At 38.9% G+C, this 13,604-nt stretch overlaps 1 long non-coding RNA gene across 1 annotated transcript in view; it reads right to left on the bottom strand.

The window, feature by feature from the left end:
* Positions 1–13,604, bottom strand: part of LOC308690179 — a 1,067,189-nt gene that overhangs the window by 241,203 nt on the left and 812,382 nt on the right. The window lies entirely within an intron of this gene.

Below are 13,604 nucleotides of genomic sequence, written 5' to 3' on the forward strand. Positions count from 1 at the left end.
GAAACTCACCTATGAAGCCTCCTGTTAGTCCACTGATCCATAACATTCCAACAAAAATGGTGTAGTCACACTGTAAAGGGTCCATACAATCCAACTCAGTGAAGTATTAAGTCTATAACACATTTATATATCAATAAACATCCACAGAATGTAGTAGTGTCATTTCAAATTAGCCGGCAGAGCAATTTTTTTTTTGACAATTTCTGTGGTGTAGCTTCTTTTCACCTATGAAAAGTGTATGGTAAATGACTGCCTTATATGATTGCCAATGAACCTCTGAAAAGATTAATATACAGCTTCAGTGGGATGATTCAACCTGTCAAGCTTTGAGAAAGTTACGGGTGAAAGAGGGTTAAAGGTAAAAAACAGCAAAGAGAACGGGAAAAACACACTTCTCACTTGAAGAAGTTGTTTAACAATGTACTCAGTGTGACAGCAATGAGTCAGAGGATGGCATTTTTGACGAAGCTTTCTTTGCTGCCTTTTACCACTAAGAGCCACTACAATCACAGACTTTGAAAAGTTTCAGTTCATTCTCTCTATTGCGTAATCTGCCGTGGCTCGTTGAGAACTGGCCAGCAGATAAATTCAAGTGAAACATTGTAGTTAAATGATAATCCCCAATACTGAAATTACAGTACAAATTTAGAGCTGAAACAAATGTTGGCTTTTATTTTTGCAGCAAATTTAAGCAAAGTAGGCTAAACGTTAACATTGTGTCCCCAGTTTTTCTATTGGCTATATTAGAAAGGCTATGCATGTCAAGGTCATGTGTCTTATAGGCTACTTCATGTTATTTTAATTTGTTAGTAGGCCTAGATTTATAAACTGAAACATAACAGTGAAATTAATTAAACTAAATGATCGTAAAATTAAAACATTGCCAGGACTTGCTAACCGATGTTAGTCGGCAGCATTTGTTTAGCTTTAGCCTAATTAAGAATTAAATAGGCGTACAGTAGGTTGTTATTGTTTTAATGAACTTAACAAACTAAACAGGTCATTCTCTTTAATTTTTCAGATTTCTGTTCAACTCAAATCACACACAAATGCTCTCTAAGCATTGTTTAAATATTCTGTTCTCTTTCAATAGAAAAAAATAAACAAAAATTAATCAGCTGCATTACAGACAAACTTAATCTGCAAACAATTATTATAGTAATAAAATAAAATAAAAATTGACATGACAATTGAGCTGACAGACATTCTCATTCACCTTTTAATTTACGGTATGAAAAAGTAACTGACATGATATTAACATCTCCTTTTTTAAGTCTTCTTGAATAAGGAACAAAATACAGGCAAGTGATAAGACTGTAATAACGTTACCTAATAGTGTTAGAATAATAAAAACAGCCCTGACTCCTAAGCTCGATCAAGCTTTGTTCTATGCAAAAATAAATCATCACATTACTGTAATTATATTATTATTGTTAATATTATTGCCATTATTAGTAGTATTGCATTCTCTAATAAAGGGATTTACTGCTAGTTATTTATTTAGCTCCATTTGGAGAACATTCACCTCTCACCGGCTCCTCTCGTGCCGGGGTGTTTCCTCTTTAAGTGCTTTAACATGCATGTTGTGCTCCCGTGAAAAGCAAGTTCCACCTTGCATGTATTGCATACGACAGCATTCTTGTTTTGAAGTTTTGTGAAACTTTCACACACCTTGCTAGTTGGGATTCGTTTGCACTCTGTCATAATTCGCGCTGTGTTTTCTTCTACCGCAATAGGCTACGTGCACAGGCGAAGAAACAACCTTCCGGTTTGTCCAGAAGTTGGCGTATTCATTTCCGGTCATTCTATTTACATCCTAGCAACCAAAGCGGAGCCGTCGGCGTTGTTCGCAAAATGAGTGGTGCTGGTGTACAAAAGAAGTACAATGTACGTGGTACATTTAAAATGCTGAAAACTGTGGCTCGGCTTCAAGTAGACACAACAGTGTATTAAGTTTTCATCGGTTTCCTCAGGAGGCTATCCTATGTGCTAAGTGGCTGCACAGAATACGGAGGGCGGAATTTACAGTCGCTCAAAACACAAAGGTATGCAGTCATCACTTTGAAGAACATTTAATCCGGACGACTGCTAAGGGTAGACGGGTTTTATCACGTAATGCAGTGCCATCGTTGTTCCACTGGAACGACTACTCTTTGAAAAGACGTGCCGGGGTTTGGGAACGGCGTACTAAACCCTCGAGTCCAGAGCCTGAGCTGGAGGACATCGAGGATGAGGCCATCCCAGATGAAGAAGCCGTCCCGATGGAGCACGAAGCCCGACCCACCGTTTGTGTTGACAGGGAAGAGTACGAGAGGATGAAGGCAGAAATTGAGGCCTTGAGAGAACAAGTCCAAACTCTCCATCTAAACAGTTCTTTTGGACTTCAGCGATTTGCCTCGTCACCTGAGGACATTAGATTTTACACCAGGTAAGATGTGAAATCCCATTTTCTGTTTTCAGTGTTGGACAGTTAATGTAATCCAGTACCTACTTTTCTTGGGGAGGCCGGAGGCTAATTATGTGAATTACTACGTAATTGTTATTGTTTGCTCTGGCCTATCGGTAGTGGATCCTCCTAGTCTGTCATTGCAATGGCCACTATTATACTTGGGCTATTGACCCCTCTGTGCACAATATTAATGTTATCATAACCAAATTCAACACAGCATCAGTCGAAACATTTTGCATTTACCTTGAAAAATAGAAAACAATGAAGTAATATTTAAAAAAAACATTGAACAGAATGAGAGGCTAGGCTGTGTAATTTCAACAGCAGTGAATATTAGCCTAAGTAATTTACTTTCACTGATGTACAGTATTTGTGTACTTTGTCTGCCATTGTCCGTTTCTATGTGTTACTACAATTTTCTCCGTTTTCCCTTTCTGATGAGGATACTATATTTCAGATTCCCATCTTACAAGCACCTGATGGCGTTTTGGAGCCTGATAGAGTGCAACATCCAAAATGATCAGGGTGACCAGCAGAGCCAAGAGAGCATCTTCCACCAGCACAGTCACTGAAAGCCCAGTCACCAGACCAACTGTAAGTGTGCCCTTCTCATGGTTTTATACACATGGTTATCTGTGAGGGATTTAATTTTTATGTGGGTGAATGTATGTATTTGTGTGTACTAGGGGTGGAACGGTACACAGAACGAGTACGAGTTCGGTACAATGGAGGGAAAAGCAAAACAAAAATGTAGAAGGCAATTTTTTTTTTATTGTGCATGTCTCAGGCTGTACCACCAAAAGAAAATCAATGTCTTAAGCCTTGTATTTTTTAAATAAGTTTTATTAATAAAGTAAAGGCATAGAACCAGTTTATTTGTAGTGCATTGACAATAGTTTTATATAATTAGTTTATTAATTAAATTAATAAAAAGACAAAGACCTTGAGATATTTTTGGTAATTGTACCTGAATGAATTTAAAATTAATTTGTTATATTTCAGATCCATATATTTGTTTTCCTTAATTTTAATTAACACTAACTTTATTCTCAATTGAATTATAAATGATTGATTTCTGTATAAAATAATACTACCATTAAAAGACCATCTTTTTTAGTCAATGTAGAATGTGTAACTTAACAATAAACAGATTAGTCCTCTGTTTGGGGACAAGAAATGAAAACCAATGCAATATGATCAATGTCCAAAAGATGGCACCGACAGACTGTTTTTAAATGGGGTCCGATAAATATTTTTTGCTTTTAAACAGTGTGTGTGTGATTTTGGTTGGGTAACAGATGTAGATTTGTTTGTACAGTTTGAAAAGAGTTTACAGTTTGACAAAAGCACAATGTTGTGTTTTATTGCATTACATTAATTAATTTGCACGCAAATTTTATTTATTTTTTGTACCGTATTTATTAACCATGAGCCATTAATTACATATTGAAGCACAAGCATTTGTGCATTTTAGACAACTTTCTACCAAAACAACTGGGGAACTTTGTGTTTTTTTTTTGTTTGTTTTTTTAGCAAAACATGTAGCCTTTTCACTCCTCTTCAACATAACTTTGCTTTGGCAACAATGTCAGACATGATAGCAGGCCCGGCTGCAGGATGAAATGACTGAGGGGGCATGTGAAATTGTTAAGGGGGCTTAACTTTATACCATCAAATCACACCGCAGCCACAATAACACTGTTTGACAGATGTATCATTTTTATTTGGTCTTTTAAAAACCTTTATAAATAATTTTGATCTTGATCTATAACGTGAGATGGGCCATCAGTTGGATGTCATCAGTTTCTCCCGAAATACATGCAAGAAAGTGGCCGGTGAACTGTGAGAAAAATAGAGTAAACTTTATAGTTACTTCCACTGTGTTTGTCTGATATGAATAACACACGTCGGCAAATTATATTTGAATAGATTATTATTGCTGCTTCCACAGACATCAGTGTGTATTTTACAAACTCTCAATAATGTATTGTTTTACTAGTGCTTATGTGTATTTAAATGTCTGAAACCTAAAACAAACATTGTGAGGTTGAAAACACTGCATAGTTGTGATATGTGACAGCACTGAGCGCGTCCGTCGCATCCAACCAACGCGCGAAAGCACAGTTTGAATCTGGCAGTTATTTCGTCACTGAACATGGGACCGTACTCTCAGGGGCACTGAAATAAAAATCCCATATTTGGTAATGGACCGCTCAAAAGGTTAAACATTTCATTTATATCCATGAATACAAAAATGAAACTGAGGGGGCACAAATCAGATCTGAGGGGGCAATGCCCCCTCGTGGCGCCGGGCCTGCGTGATAGGTTGGGCGCTTGTGATCTGCTTGCCTCTCGGCCGATGCCACTGCTGGGCCTGACTTGTACAGGACAGCTGATCTCTCCCCCACAGCTGGTCAACATAGTGGAACAGACCAATAATATGGGAGCAGTAACCCGGTTCCCTATGGATTCAATCCCAATGATGTGTCAGATCAATGTCATGGAACTTGTTACTGTTGACAGATGTTTAGCAAAGCCTAGTATATTACAAAACGCTGCTTTAGCAGAAGAAAAATCTAGCTATGCTAATACGGAGCTTTAAGCTAGGTTTTGATAAAAAATAAGCTAGTAGCAATTACCATAGCATATTTTACAAGTCATGTCAAGTTAGATTAATAAATTGAAAGTAATAATAATTAACAATAGTAGTCTCCAAAAATCATCAATTGCCTCCTGTGAAATGTCTCCTACTGTGACAGCTGCCACAGTGCCTGTAACCGGATGTTGACTGTTTGTCTGAGTGAGTGGAGGGGGCGTGGCTTAGCCATAGGTCAATTGCTGCTACTCCTTATTATTAAGGACTACTACTATATACTTACTTGCTTCTGGCATTGGGTACAGGGAATGCTTCCCATGTGTTGGTTGACTTTGCTGATCAACAGGTGATCCTGATCTTTGACTTTGTTTTGTTTGGAGAGATGGTCCTCCCTGTGAAGGTGGTCTTGTCTGCTTTTCTGAGATGGGCTCCTGAATTTGCCGGGGGGCAACAAAAATCAGAGAGTAAATTTACAGCTTAAGACAAATGATTAACTAATTGTAATATGTCATTTTAGTTTTGACATCCACACTATGGATTTTACTATGACATATTACTTAACAATTAGATAATAGTCACATAATGATACCTTTGCAAATCATTAGCTAATGATTAATTAAAGCAGACAACTGGAAGTTGAAGTACATAGCTTTGACCCATTGTGGTAATGAACACATTAAGTTACACTATTAGTTAATAAAATATATTATTTTAAAATATATTATTTAAGGAATTAATTAATTAATTAATACATTGACACATTTAATTAATATATTACTTAATCTATTAACAATGTAGACTCTTTATTAGTTGCTGATGCAGTATGCAATAATTGTGCCATACATTAACTCATTATTATCTGTGCATTAGTTAAGTATGAATTCATGCATATTAGTGCACCCGTATTGTAAAGTGTTACCAAAACTTTTAAAAAAATTGTTAAGCATGTTAAGAAAATAAATTAAGATCACGTTCGCACCACATGACATTTAAGGACATGACAAACAACAATTGCAATAGATATTATTCTTTTTTGTGTTTTAAAATGGGCCTGATCTAGAATCCACGACAAATGACAAGTTTGGCCAATATGTAAAAAAATAATAATATTGCGTGTCATGTGGAGGGCTCTGTGAAATTAATATAAATTAATGCATTAATTTCACATGCTAGTCATGTTTCCCCGACTCCCCCAACAACAAAGTGTCACAGTGTTGGGTTTGTGTTCCCCGGTTGTCCAGTAGATGTCCTCCTTCCCCGGTGTCACTTACATCATGAACTACGTTTCCCATCATCCTGTCTGACTATCACGATCATTGCACTCAGGTGTTCCCCGTCATTATTGCACTCAGCTGTTTCCCCTCACCTTGTTAGTTTCTGTGTATTTATACCCTTGCTGGTTCAGTGTTTGTTGTGGATTCCTTGTTGTATGTATCACGCCACTTCCGAGTTCGGTTCTTGTCAGTGTCTTGTTTGTTCTTGTTCTTGTTCATGGATTGCTTCACTGGATTTTGACCTTTTGCCTGGACTAGATTGTGAGTATAGATTATCCCAAATAAACTGCAAATTGGACCTTTCCCCTGTTTCCAGTGTGTGGATCATGACACAAAGGCTCTGCAGCGGCCTATTCACCTTATTTTCCACGACAACAAGGGTGTCGTCATTATGTTCATTTTGTCATCTTACTTCCGGCTGAGAGGGCCTTCAACTTCCGGCCGAAAGGACCTACGCTAATTTCTAGACGTAATTCTATAGATGTAACTGTGAAATATGTCGAGTATTATATGCTCAGTTAGGGGCTGCCATAACAATTCGATTAAGAGGAGAGAACAATTGAACCAACGCTGTTACGAACAAAATGTAAAGCAATCGGAGTGTTGTGGTGCACTTTACGATTTACACCCACCACCTAAAGACGAGGAGCACCTGAGGCAATGGCGGAAGGCGATAAACTTGAAGTGCCCACCCAAGCGCCCTTATGTGTGTTCTTACCATTTTATGGACGGGAAGCCGACTGACGAACACCCTTACACCGAGAAATGGCTCGGCTACGATTTTCCGGTAAAGAAGTCACGCCGGGTGCTGAACAGGTTGTCAGACTCAGGTAAGCTACCTTACCTAACTGTTAGCTATGTGCTTGCTAGCCTAACGTTAGATTCGTGAAGTCCGTTCTATGAATACATTTAAGATCAATAACGAGCCGTTAGCAAAATACAACGAATCTTGCATGATTACCATTGCCCACCTATATATGTCATATTTCGTTTACTTTGTGATATGGACATAAGGGTCTGAAATAAAGAATGAATGAATGAATGTTCACGATAGTACAATATATTATGGTACATTAGTCTTACAATAGCTCACATTATTCCTGTTAGCAGGCCAGCTAGCTACATCTATCAGTCAGATATTGATATTGACCAGGGGGGCATGGATTTCTATTATTTTGAAGGTACCCCCGGGCGCCGCCATTGGCTAGCGGACCCCCACCTGCTGTTAGCATCCCATTGACTCCCATTCATTTTGGCGTCACTTTGACAGCGAATAACTTCACATCTGAGGCGTTTAAAGACTCCATTTGTCCATTATTTATTTCTAAAGAAACACGAAAATGTATAAAAGGCTTCATTACCTTGTAGCTTACGTTACGGCCCCGTAGAAGCAGTTTTTTGTAAAAATAGGCTAACGATTGCGTCATACCCACGCGACTCTCTGTCGCACAGTAGGAAATTACCGTATGAACAGGAGGAGAAGCTCGCGGGCAATCGGGAGGACGTGGAGACAAAATGACAAAGTAATTAATCAGAACACCTACTAAAAGTTTCTCCTGCTCCTATCTCATGGACAGCTCCTACTCACACTCTCCGTCTCTGCAAGTCTCGGAAGGGAATGATTCAGATTTCTCTTGGCACAGCTACTAGAAGACAGACGGTTTGCTCACGTCACATCTACGTAGTCAAGCTCAGTTTGAGTCTGCGTAGTACGCTCGACCCCCAGGAAATAAGAGTTTCTAATTGGCTTCACTTTGTCTCCGTTGAATCCAATGGGGTCGCTGTGTCCATTTCTTTTACTGTCTATGATATTGACCTACGGCGAGTTAGGAGATTGTGTGTATACTGTCTCGTTTTTAATGTATCTCTCTTTTACACACTGTTCTGTGTAAGTATGAGTGCCATCATAAATTAATTCTCATGATCTATTTTAAGTACTAATGTAAAAAAATGTATGGTTATATTATTTCCATTGATGCTTCAATGAGCGTCAATGTTGCAGTGGACAACTGTGAGGATGATCACAGCCACATGCCCCAGACCTGTGATGCAGAAACACAATGGGAGGATCCATCTTTCTCTGACCACAACTACGCTTCAAAATCTCAACTCAACCTGAAGCCACCTACATCTGAAATGGGAACACAATGCGTTGAGCCAGCACCATTGTACATAACTCTGCTGAGAAATGACCACCTTTGTCTGCTCTACACAGGGTTGACATTGAATGCATTCCATTCAGTTGCCGAGCACCATACCAGTTCATACACCAACAGCTTTCAGCTACACACTTGGCATCAGCTCCTGATGACTCTGATGAAGCTGCGTCTTAATTTATTGCAGGATGATCTTGCTGAAAGGTTTGGTGTTTTTCAGTCCATTGTAAACAAGGTGATTTCGTGTTGGCTTGACATCATGGAGGAGAAGATGAGGTGTTACATACCATGGCTTCCCAGGGAGACAATCCAGGCAAAATTGCCTCAGTGTTTCAGAGAGCAATTTCCAAACACAACATGTGTGATCGACTGTTCAGAGACACCCCTTCAAAAGCCACGCAACCTTGACTCGAGAGGTGAGTCCTACAGCCATTACTACGGCCAGAACACCATCAAATACCTGGTCTCCATTGCACCATGTGGAGTGATCATGTTCATCTCTCAAGGTGCAGTGATAAATTCATAACTGCAAATTCAGGGTTCCTGGAATACTTTCGTCCAGGCGATAAAGTAATGGCAGACAGAGGCTTCACTATTACCGATCTCCTCTATGAAAGGAAGGTGAAACTTGTCCTTCCAGCATTCACCAAGAGAGGCATGCAACTCTCTGAAGAAGACACCACTAACACTAGGCGCATCGTCAATGTACGTGTCCAAGTTGAGTGGGTCATATGCTGACTTAAAAACGTCAAAGTCCTCTTTCAAACCGCTCCAATTAACTTCACCCCTAAAATAGATAAAATTCTAAGAATTTGTGCAGCAAGAATTTGTCATTTCTGATATTGAGGATGAATAAATGTTTATTTGTAGGTGCGTCCACGTCTGTCCATACTTATTGCTTTGTTTTTGCATTAACTAATCAGTGTAAATAGTGTAAGTAGTTGTTTTTATAAACTTTTACAGTGTGACCAGATGTTACCTGTTGTGAATAGTTATTTTTATAAACCTTTACAGTGTGACCAGATGTTTAATAAACCTTTACAATGTGACCAGATGTTACCTGTCAGTCATTTATTATAAAACCATATAATGTGAGCTCTGTAGATTCCCCTTAACTTAAAGTGTAAGTTGCAGGTTAACCACCACAGCCAATTAATGTGTAAATTAAAGTGCTCTATATGTATATATTTATTTATTTCTGTCTTAAAATGCGTTAAAATAACATTTATTGGGGTTTCTTCAAAGGTAGCGTGTTTTTTCAGTAACTGGTGATGACGTCATAAGAGGAACTCGCAACCCATACTCTGCTAGATTCCTACTGTATTATGGCTATTTGGAGAAGGACTGAGGATGTGGGAAACCATCAAATTCTTTATGGACCACAGCCCTACAATTTTTAACCCGTCAGACGTGAGAGAGGGGAGGAAATTGCCAGGACCCATGGCACTCAAAGAGTTATTAATGCTTGGTGTGAGGAGAATGAGTGGAGGGTTGGCCAGGTGTCGGCGAGTAAAGTTAGCTACGTTAGAGCTAGTCTAGGCTAGCCTGGTGCAAACTTAACCCGGATAATATAAGGGAACAAGCCAGTCTTTTCAAAAGTTTGCTGTCATGTAGAATAGCAAGGAAGGACAACGACTGAAGACATTATTTACTTACATGGTGTCAGTCCAAATCAGAGCTGTAGAGATGCACACACTGCCAGGCACCAATCGCTAGTCTCATCGACGCCTCAAACGTCATGTAATACGCTTCCTCAATCCACACTATTTCTCACGATTTAATTAGCGATGTTTATTGTCAGAAAAGAAAAAGAGAGATCGATGTCCCCATCACTGTGTTTGTGTGGGTTATCAGCAGTGGGGAGTGTGTGCTGCCGTGAGGTGAACGCGTTTTGTTTAGTGGAACAGCTCGACCTGCGACCGGCTGATCTGACGTGCCTGAACCCGTTTGTTTTGCGAATAGCTTATTCTCATTTCAGGCAGGATCACGGTCCCTTTGAAGTCAGCACACACGAATATGTTTACAGTTGAGTTATTTTATCCATAATTTTTTTATCAAATAAAACATACAACCAACTTTTCTGTAGTTATGTAAGGCATCTATAGCTATGACTATGCCGGTAACTCTTCTAGTGAGTTCCTCTTATGACGTCACGCCCCATCTAGTGAAAGGGAGCGGGAGCGGGAGCGGTTAAAACCACTGTTAAAATTGCCAACTTTTCATATTATATTCAGCATTTTGGCATAAAAAACAATGGTGGGCGGTTCTTATCTTTATGTTTAATAAACACATTGCATTATCTTCGTGAAAAATTTTACCTGCAATTTACACTTTAAAGGAATGAAGTCTTCTGGTTAGAAGGAATAAGTCATGTCAAGTTTGCAAATGAATACCATCTTAATACTTTTAATACCCGTTTAATACTTATGAAAATTAAATTTCTAAATATATCAACATGAAGGTCAGTAGCAGGTTCCTAAAAACATCAAACACTTCTTCCAACTGATTTTATACAACTTAATCATTTATATTTTTTAAAACACAAAATCACAAATGTATCTCGTTTAACACAACTAATTTAAAATGCATCCCACCACAATTACCTAATATCCTATCTTTAACCCTAATTATTCTAATTCCTGCTTATTTACAAAGCTGCAAGTATCTTGTGGAAAGCAAAAGACGGCCTGCCTGAAACTCATCTGACACATGAGGGAGCATATACTAAAAATAAAAGGCTTTTAGTCTAGTTACAGTCTTGGCACAGAATTGCTCATTGTGGACTTTGGGACTTGTAGGAGAACTTGCTGTGATGGAGCCCAGATGAGCAGCTTACAGGCCCTCAGCCCTGTACAGAACATGCCAAGCTGCACTTGCACATAGAAGCCCCGTGGACCATTTGGCTGTAGCTGAGGTGTCCCCTCCACCATCTTCACATCATACCTCTGACTTCTGAACAGGTCCTCTAGAGACTCATCACTTTTAAGGAGAGGGGATTTGATCTCCAGCAGTTCCTCTGAGTTCAAAACTCCATCTGGGCTTGATGACAGCCAGGGCTCGCTTGCACACACGACTGTGCCTCTGCGGCTGACTGTAAACCCACAACCCTCTAGCCACTGTATGGCAGATGCCTCGCTTTCTAAGCCATGGTGAGTGGCCGCATTGCCATGGAACCTGGGGTAGAGGTGCTCTCTGAGAAAGGTCTGAGGGTTGACTTTGATGGTGACCTTCTTTGCTGTCCTTGCAGTGATTCTGACTTTACGAGAGTCATGCCACAAGTGAGAGGAACTCTGTTCAAGGGTTACACACTCCAATGCTGTACATTTGTTCAGATCAATGGCCACAAAACTGTCATAAAACAACATGCACCTCTGGCAGATGTTGGTGCCATCATGGTCAGCATGTGGTGAGGATGCAGGCTGTTCTGGCTTCTGAGCAGCACTCAGACATTTATGTTGAAGGCTTGACACAGGCAGTCAAAGATGCTTCAGACCCTCTCTCAGCTCACCCTGGGAGCAAAATGAAGGAGTGGGAGGCAGAGGGACATTGTTGGGCATTACCTCTGACGTCAGTACATCAGTGGCTCGGTGGTGGGGAAAAGGTGATGTCCATTAACTGCTTCGAGCAGAGGTTCCTCTGGGTCCCCACATTCCAGATCCGCTGCTCATCTGTGCAGGCAATGCCAGTGAGGCCACTGGACACAGCATTTTCTACCTGAGACCAAAAATATATGCACTGATAAGCTTGTATACTTAAAAAGATATTTCAAAACTTTCACTGTTGTCTTATTTAAAAACCATTCATTATTATTAAACTTAATGTTTACCTACCTTATTCCTTACAGTATATCAGGTGATAGCGTAATTAGACTTAATGTTACACTTGTACATGTACAGGTAGGCCAACCAAATTCACCTTTACCTTAACATTTACATATTCAGTGCATGCATATTTCTTTCCTAGCATATTTTAACAATTCCAAACCAAATCAATCTTAATAATTAGCATTAATTTTGTATTTAATTATTTTTAAGTGACATATAATTGTTCATGAAGACTGGAAGTAAAAAACACCTTTTATTCAGATGTGCATAAAGAAAACCTGCTTAATAATTATGCACATCTAAAATACACAATTAATAGTAGTTAAGATTGATGTGGTTTGGAATTGGTCAAATGTGCCATCAGAAAATCAAATTGCATAATAATTATTATGCATAATAACAATTATGTACTTACCTGGACTCCATTCACTTACCTTACCCCAATGTACAATTAAGAGATTTGACAAGATACTTAGCCTGCCGATGGTCATCAGGTCATCAGCTGTCAGATGTCACAAACACATGTTAATATACTTAAATATATAAATTTATAACATTCTTATGTTAACAACACGAACGTTGCAAGATATTATCATGAATAATAAATACTAATAATGTGTGTTATAGTCTTACCTTCCGTAATATAGAGGTTGCGTGGCTACAGGACCTTCCTAAACCAGCGATGCACGAACATCCAATAGTCTCCACTGATCCCTGGTTACTAACTAGCACCCACATAGAGTGGCTTGGACTGCTCGACTGACTGGGGTGCACATTTGCTTTTAAAAAGACGAAATCACCCTTACTGTGTAAGAGTACACGACCCACTTTCCTACTATGTAAATATTAATAGGCCTCAGTTCTTTTATAATTTTTCATTGCTGCTCCATCAACTCCTTCTGACAGGACGAAGTAGTTAAATATGTCCCCATAGGTTACCTCTGGCCACTTCTTCATATCATCTACCCAGATTCAGTCTCCTGAACTTCTCCGAAGAGGTTCCTACAGGTGTAACTGGATACTGAATGTGTTTTGTTCTCAAAACTGTAACTTTACCAATATAAAAAGTATATATATATATATATATATATATATATATATATATATATATATATATATATATATATATATATATATATATATATATATATATATATATATATCTACTCCTGTGATGGATTTACCTGTAGAGTTCCAGTGTTTCTAGTAAAGTGGTCATTGCATCTAGAAACTGAACACCATTCACTGTTAATAAGGGTAGAGGAGTAACAACTGAATATGCTATCATATATTTGCCAATTACAG

This window comes from Scardinius erythrophthalmus (genome assembly GCF_964197995.2).
Source record: "Scardinius erythrophthalmus genome assembly, chromosome: 4".
Classification (NCBI taxonomy): Eukaryota; Metazoa; Chordata; class Actinopteri; order Cypriniformes; family Leuciscidae; genus Scardinius; species Scardinius erythrophthalmus.